The sequence below is a fragment of the Oryzias melastigma genome, linkage group LG16 (assembly GCF_002922805.2).
Source record: "Oryzias melastigma strain HK-1 linkage group LG16, ASM292280v2, whole genome shotgun sequence".
NCBI lineage: Eukaryota > Metazoa > Chordata > Actinopteri > Beloniformes > Adrianichthyidae > Oryzias > Oryzias melastigma.
Window position 1 is genome coordinate 10,817,197 of NC_050527.1, and position 8,209 is coordinate 10,825,405.

The following is an 8,209-nucleotide window of genomic DNA, read 5'->3' on the forward strand; positions in this document are numbered from 1 at the left end:
TTGAGTTCAGACTACACATATTTTTTGGATGGAAAACCTGCCCTTAATTAAATTGAGTCCATCCAATGGATCATTTCTTTGAGTGTAATTGTCAAGCTGTTATGATTAGAAAAGAGCAGAACTACAAGGAATAAAGACTAAGATGGGTGGATCACTCAAGTTATATTTACATTTTTTCTGTTTTTCAAAGCAAAAAATAAATAGCTGTTGAGGTGATGAAAAAACTAAAACTTTGACCCAAAAACTGTGATAAATAGGCTGATAGATTATTAAATTCATGACTACATGGATAAATATTATCCTTGAAGCAGCTGCATCTACTGCACATTTTACTGCAGAAGAAAGAAAAGTTCTTTGGCTAAAGCAGCTGCCAAGTCACATGCAGAAGTGTTGACCCACCCTTCCAAATTTGAACTGCGAGATCATTAGGAACACATGCAGCCACAGGAATAATCCCGGTCAACAGTGACCATAGCTCTATGGCAACTTGCCTTGACTTGGGCACAGCTGGCTTCATCCCCGCCCCCCTTTACCAGAACTGCTCCAACCGTTAATCCTTTGGTCCGTATCTGTGTAGGGCTTTTGTCTGGTCTACTGACCGGGTGCATGCTTTTGGTCCAGTGACCATGTCTGTGTGGCCTTTGGCAGGTGTGAGGAAAGCCTGCTGAGAAGGTGAAAGGTGAGTTCCTGAGAGGAACAAAAAAATGGCAGTAAAAAAAAAAAAAAAAATCTGGATATTTTCTGTGGTTGTTGTGAGGTCTGACCTGGCAGCTTAAAAGTGACTTATTGTCCGTGTTTACAGCGGTCTCATTTTGCTAAGCACTGCATTCTCCATTCTTATTTTCTCCTCTGTTTTACTGTCAGATTATATCTTGCAGGCCAGTTTGTAGGGAGTTATTTCAGCCTTTCAGAGAAACCATTGTGGATGACAAAAACGTAAACAATCGGCATGCTTTTCATTTAAAGATGGCAATAAAGACAACAACCTCATACCCTCATTTCCACGTTTGGCACAGTGACTGTTGTTAAGCGCTTTATGGACAGGTTTGGTGTTTATTGAAACTTGGCTGCAGGTATCAAATGGCTCTGCCAGTAGAGAATGTGGCAGCCCTGAAATCCGATCTCCTCCGTGCTCCCTGTAGTCTGTAGATGCCATGCCCTCTCCATAGTGAGGGGAAGACATCTGGGAAGGAAGTCAGATCACAATGAATTAGTGTGATTAACACCGCAATTAACATGATACACGTAGACATTTGTCTTTGGGTCATGCAAATGATTTTATTCGTTTATATCCCAAATGATTTTTTTTTTCCCCCTATAACTTTCGCACTCTGTGGGTCCTTTCCGGTCTTCCTGTGAGGGTTGCTGCCAGTTAGAAAAACTTCTTCAGCCTGTGTGGCCTGTTTTCCCTAATCTAAACCATCATCTCCATGTGTCTTCTATTTCAAATTCCAAAGCATTTGAATAAACCCCAGGCAACAGGAACAAATTAATTAATGCCTTTATTCCTCTGTTTGCTGTAAGCGGCCAATGTGCATGTGTTTGTTCCTTTACAAGTGTGCGTCTTTATGCACACTCGCACAGATGTTCCGCTGCCTTCCGCCACTGATCAGTTGCACAGTTTCCATGCATGTTGAAATTGATCTCATTTTACCTGCATTCCTGCTTAATGATTTCCACCTGAGTGCCATAATCTGCTTTTATTGACCCATCATTCACCTCATGTTTTCACTCTGAGGGAAGAGGATGAAAAGAGCTGCAGAAACCCCAGGCCACAAAGTAGCATGTTGCATTATGCTGCCTGTGTTAGGACGCCTTCCACCTTAATCGCTCACTCCCTCCTGATAAACTGTGTGTTTTGGCCTACACAACAAGGAAGGGGAAACAATGGAGACACTGCCTTGATTGTAGACATATATACACTAGATAGATTATCTTTGACTATCGATGAACTGAATGCAGTTGGGCAACTTAATGTACCAAAAAGAGCAACTGTGACAAATAGTTTAAAGCTCTATTCTCATGGGTTTTTCCATGGATCCTTCCACCTGCCAATCAAAAAAACCCTACATTGTTCAAGTTTCTATACACTAATTTGTGTTCAGGGTCATGGGGTCACTTGAGCTTACCCAATTACTGGACTCTGTAAGACCAAAAAAAGTTTACAATTTGAGATCTAACAAAATTAAAAGGGTTATTAGTATATATATATATATATATATATATTTATTTATTCAAATACACAATTAAAAACAAAGTAAAACAAAGGAATACAAAATAAAAGTAAGAATAATTTTTACGCCAGGCTGGGTAAATACAAATTTTTAACATGTGAGTCTATGGGGAATTATTTTGTTTGGTATTTAGAGAAATGTAAGGTAGATAGCAAGACTTCTATTTTGTCATTCCTGTAGCTATCCTCTCCTAATAACAATAAATATCTATCAGGAGATTTCTACAGCTTATATAAATTTTGACGTCTATTCATGGGACCTCTACTGTTTCCCTAGAGTTCAGTTGAAAGCGACAAAATGAGAAAACACCTGTGGTACTACAAAGGAAACTTCACACTCACACTTTGCCAATTACTAACATGTTGCATTTCACTTTAATGCATAGGCAAATAGTCTTGCTTTAGTTAAACGTGGCATCCTGTCTGGAAAAAAGAGAGAAAGTTTATCAAACTAATTACTGTAGTTTATGAGCATTTTTAAAAACTTTTTCCCATTTTCTGCCCAGCATGCTAACACTCTGTGGTCTGTAATGTACTACTCTACCCTCAACCTCGACATATTCGCTCACCACATGAAAGTTGTTGTTTTTTTTACTGTGCATTGTAAGAGAATTTTATATACACACCAGTGTGATCTTTAAGATCCTCCAGTCTGACACATCCAGTCCAGAAAGTAAACATGGTTTAATTTGCAGCCGTGTGTGCGAGCTTGTCCTCCCCAGAGTGGTCCTTGTGGGTTTCCTGGCTGTGTGTTGGATGTGGTTTATGTGTTCCGCCTGCTGTGCGATGCATGAGCAGTGGTAGTCATCCTTTTCATTTTACAGCACTCCCTGGAAATAAAAGCATGTGAAAAGATGACTAGCTGAACATTTCAGAGAGGCCTTGTTAATGGAAACTAAGAGAGTTAATAGGTTAAAAGCAAACATGATATTTGATTTTTTTTTTAACTGTTTAGCTGTCAGTAGCTTATACTGGTATACAGTTTGGGATAACACGCAAAAGCATCCATAAAACTCAATTCACCAAACATTTTTGTCTTTCTTTGTTGACTCATCAACTTTTAGCAGTTGGGCACATTCCTTAAAATGGAAATTCCACCGATACTTTTATGGTTGTTATAATTAGGGATCATTACATCCTTGCAGCTATTTCAGCTGAGAAAACCTAACCGTGTATTGCAGTTTAATAGGGAAAAAAACATCTGCTTTCTTGGGTAGATGCTCATGAGGCATCAAAGAAATGTTTCCAAAATGTTAAGTCATTTTACTTTAAAGGGGGTTTTAGTGAAAATCTATGAAACTGACTGGAAAAATGACTCACTAGTCTCAAAAGCACTTTTACGTTCCTGTAATTTTAAAGTAGTCAGGTTTTATTAGATGGTGAAATATTACCGATATGATTGGGTGGCATTGTAATGTAAAAATCAGAAAACCCTAAATTACAGCTTTTGGTCAGGTTGCGTTAACCTTCAAGTCAGTAGCAAGTGTTTATGTTCCTGAAGCTTAAAGGCTATCAGCGTTGAAACTTTTCATGGCATTTTTTCTGTGTTATTTTTGGCCCATAGTAGACTGCAATACAAAGTGTAGTTAAGTTCTTGTTAGATATAAGGTTTCAGGTGAACAATTATTCGGTTTTAGCCCCAAATCAAACGTTTCCTGTGAATAAATATTTTCCCAGGTTCCCTCTTAATGGGGAAATGCTGAGGACCCATGCTTTCAGGTTGCATATTTGTGCTAAATGGTATGGAACTAATCTTTACTGAGTTATTTCTCATTAAGGATGGGCCTCTGGAAGGGACGCTAGTGTGTGGACCGCTGGCAGGGACGGGGAAGGAACTGTCTGTTCCTGAAGACGGGCTTCATTTAGAATTGAACAGGAATAACTTTCTGACAGGTTTATTAAAGCACTAAGTGCTCGACTATGTAGAGAAACACAAGTGCAATGCAAAAACAGCAGTAGGGCTTTGTAAGGAAGAAAATGTTTCTGCGTGACTTTGGTTGAAACACTCAGACACAAACACACACATTGCACTGTTTGGTCTCAGTCAAACCCAATAGCAACGCTGATTCATGTGGCAAGCAGGGCTATTACAGGCCGTCCAGCAGTGCGGGATATAATTCAACTGCTGACTGATTAATGTTCAGTGGCCGTGTGGAAGTGCAGTAACGACTTTCGGAAGAAAAGGAGCATTCTGATTCAGGACTTGGGGTTAAGGAGGATCACAAATCAAGTTTGCTTTGTATGGTGAAAGTGTGATAAGTTACTTGATTATTACCTCTGTCCTTCCTCTCCAGTGATCACAGGGTTTTCTGTTTTGATCACTTATCCAAACTTTTGGTCATTTTCCTGAGGTATGGAGCAATCAATCTGGCCTTGTTTTGACCTGCGGCAAGGAGCAGGTTGTTTAAAGCTTCAGTCTGTTACTTCACATCCAGTGAGAAAGTGCACAAAAACATAATTAATATCTTGTTTTACGGTAAGGAAACTGAACATAACAAAATATATTTTTAGCCCTTGTATGTGGCTATCTTAAAACGTTTTGATTACAGGGATAATAACATTAAAAAGGATATAATTACAAAAAACGTGCGAGTTTTTGTAGTCCAAAGCATTCATTTCAACCCCAGCTTAAACAGGCAGGGCCCCAAAAACAGAAATGCTCCAGTCAGACTTCCTTCCTGTTATTTATAAAGCCATAAATCACAAACATCACACAACTTCCCTTCATAATACCTTTGGACTTTTGGAGATTTATTCCTCCTGGTGCTGCACGGCTTCCACTGACTTGTATTTCTGTAAAAGACCAGCGTTCATGAACTTATATGGCCCTTACGCCACGTGCAACACCAAATGCTAAAATCATTTACCTCACCGCTTTGTTCAAACCAAATGCTGTCAGTGTAGTCATAGATTACAAACCAGACATCCTCATCAAATCTTCAACACAAGATTGGAAGATGTATGACTTCAATACTGAGTGTCATCTAACAGAAGCTCTTTAACCGCACATGCCAGACTGTCTGCATCTCCAGTGTCTTGTCTGTCTGTGCAAGGATGAATAATATTAGTTCTAAGAAGCATATAGGGTTACTGAGAGCAACTTTTTCTTGTAATAACATGTCCAGTATCAAAGCAGTAAGTTTTAATACAGTTTACATCAGTTCATCCATCTTCTACCACTTATCCGGAGAAGCAGTCTAAGCATAGATGCCCAGACCTCCCTACCCGCAGAAACTTCCTCGAGTTCTTCAGTTTCATCCTTCCCTCACATGTGAACAAGACCCCAAGACATTAACTCCTCCTTTGAGGGTAGGAGCTCTCCATCTACCTGGAAAGGGCAAACCACCTTGTTTTGGTCAATAACCATGGCCTCTGACTTTGAGGTGCTACTTCTCATTCCAGCCACTTCACACTGAATTGCTGATCATCATCTACATTAAACAGTCAAAATTTTATGATCTCCAAGCTGGGCTTCTTCCGGCCCCTGGCTGCGCTTAGAAATTCTCTGCATAAAAATTCTAAACAAATCCAGTGACAAAGAAGATCCCTGCTGGAGTCCAACATGATCTGGGAAGAAGTTTGACTTATTGCCAGCAATACAAACCAAACTCTTGTTCTAGCTGCTCAGAGACATTACTAGTTTTAGGAAGGGGCCCCAGACCCCATATTTCCAGAGGACCTCGACCAGAACACCATAAGGAACAAGATCAAACCCTTTTTCCAAATCCTCTAAGCACATGCAGATTTATGGGCGATCTCCCAAGAACCTTCAAGCACATTGTATCAGGTGTAGAGCTAATCTTTTGTTCCATGCCCAAGACGAAAACTGGACTGTTCACTCTGAATAAGAGGTTTGAGTACCAGCCAAATTCTCTTTCTCTGAGTAGGAGGCTGAAAAGTGTGATCCCTTGTAGTTGGAGCACACCCTCCTGCCCCCCTTTTTCTAAAAAGACTCCTCCATCCCAGTTAGCCAGTCTAGAGAGACTGTCCCCAGCCACCATTCAATGTTACAAAGGTGTGTCACCTAAGACAAGCCCACACAATACAGAGACTCAAGGTGGACCGTATCCACCCCAGGTGACTACAGCTCTGACTTCAATTTGGGTGATAGACAAGCCTACTTCTGCATCCTTAGCCGCTGTTTTCTCCCGCATGTCTGCAACTGCACTCACGTCATGTTGTTACCACCTGTCAGCTGTCTCGGGGGTCCCACAAGCCAGCCAGACTTGATGGGACTCCTTTAGCCTAACAACTTATTTTACATTTGTGGATTCTTACCAGATTTGTGTGGAAACCCAGACTGGCACTAAAGACCTTATGGCCTCAGATTTAAGTAGCTACTTTGACAATGAAGATGGGAATCATTGTTTTCTTTGACTCAATGTCTCTAGCCTCCCTTGGTACCAGGCTAAAGCTATCCCATATGGTAGTTGAAGACCCTACCGCCAGTGGGTTCAGCTAGGAATTACCAACAGTCTCCCACTGTGCACTTGTGCCAACTGAGTCCAACTCACTTGGTACATGTAGGTTCATAGCTTTGTCCCTTTACCTGTGTGTCAAAGACACACATCCAAAGATAAAATAACAAAATAAGTTTCAATATTTGACCTCTTGCCTGGGGTGTTCTGGTGCTATAATGGGGGGTCTGTTTCTTCCATTTCAAGTATCTCTGTCATTGTCCAAATGGGTATTGAGCTCTCCTTGTAGAACGGTGATGTCCCCCTTTGGAGCATTTTCTAGTTCCCCTTCTAAAGACTCAAAGAAGGCGTGGTACTCTGTCCAGTCCTTAAGATGAAAGCACTGTAGGTGACCTGCCCCCAACCAATCCGGGGGCGTAGGGATGCGACCCACTCATTCACTGGGATGAACCTCAACACATGACACCTGAGTGAGCTATAAGCAAACCCCAAACAACCCACTGCCTCTTTCCATGTCCCATTCCATAGATGAGGTGGTTAAGACCCAAATAACACAGCTCCAGCATCTTGTGGTTCATTTTGGTGGTGCACCTACAGAATTGTTGTTCCCAGATTGTTTTGGCAAGGCCCCTGGGAATAGACCAGTCTATCAGGAGTTTCCTTGCATGCCCGACTTCAAAGTAGGACCACGGTCCATAAGGAGCATGTTTTCCATAAGGGACGTATTTATGTCAAAGTAAGATTTCATTTTTTTTTCCAAAATAAGGTTTTTATTCAAAATAAATCATCCCATTGGCACTGATGTGCTATTGTTTTCACTCTTTAGATGGAGGGGTGTTGACCTATGTTTATAATGCATTGTACAGGATGGCTTCTGACTAGATTTCATGGTAAAGCTCATTTTTTTTTTTTTATAATTCAGCTTTTCTCATCTGATTAATGTGTCATTTAGCACAAAAGCAATGTGTTTCCTTAGCTTTTTTGTTAGCATCTTGATGTTCCTCAATTTTCACTATGATACTGCATATTTTTAAGCTGCCTCCAATGATTTTATACACATTTCGAAGAAGGCTGTATGTATGGCTGCATGAGTCTTGTGTACACTGTTTGTGTTTCTCACAGTTGTGTCATATTCGCACTGATGGTACCGTCATGTAATGTGAGCGTGTGCAAAGATAGCACACTTTGGATGAAAACAGCAAAGCCTTTTTCCAGATTGAGACTCACAGAGTCAGTCATCATGTGCCCTGCTCTGCATTAAACTACCCCGAGCTGCATGATGCTGTATCTGCAACAAAACCTGGCAGGTTTTGCTGAGTCAGAGAGAGTTCACACAGCAGTGGTGAAAGAGCTACTGCACTCAATACTGCCTCTCCCTGGTAGGTCCCATAGAATGCACATAAAGAAGAATAGTTAGGTGCAGGACACGTTTGTTTTTAATTATATTCCATTATACACCTTTAGTGTCAACATTGTTTTTATCCTAAAATCATTGAGACTCCTAAAACTTCATTTTTTCCCCCGGATAAACTACAGGTTTGAACCTCCTTTGGTCATC

The 8,209-nt window shown here is 40.7% G+C and overlaps 1 protein-coding gene across 4 annotated transcripts in view; it reads left to right on the top strand.

Annotated features, from left to right (window-relative positions):
• fhod3b (formin homology 2 domain containing 3b) overlaps window positions 1-8,209 on the top strand; it is a 91,208-nt gene that overhangs the window by 44,992 nt on the left and 38,007 nt on the right. The window lies entirely within an intron of this gene.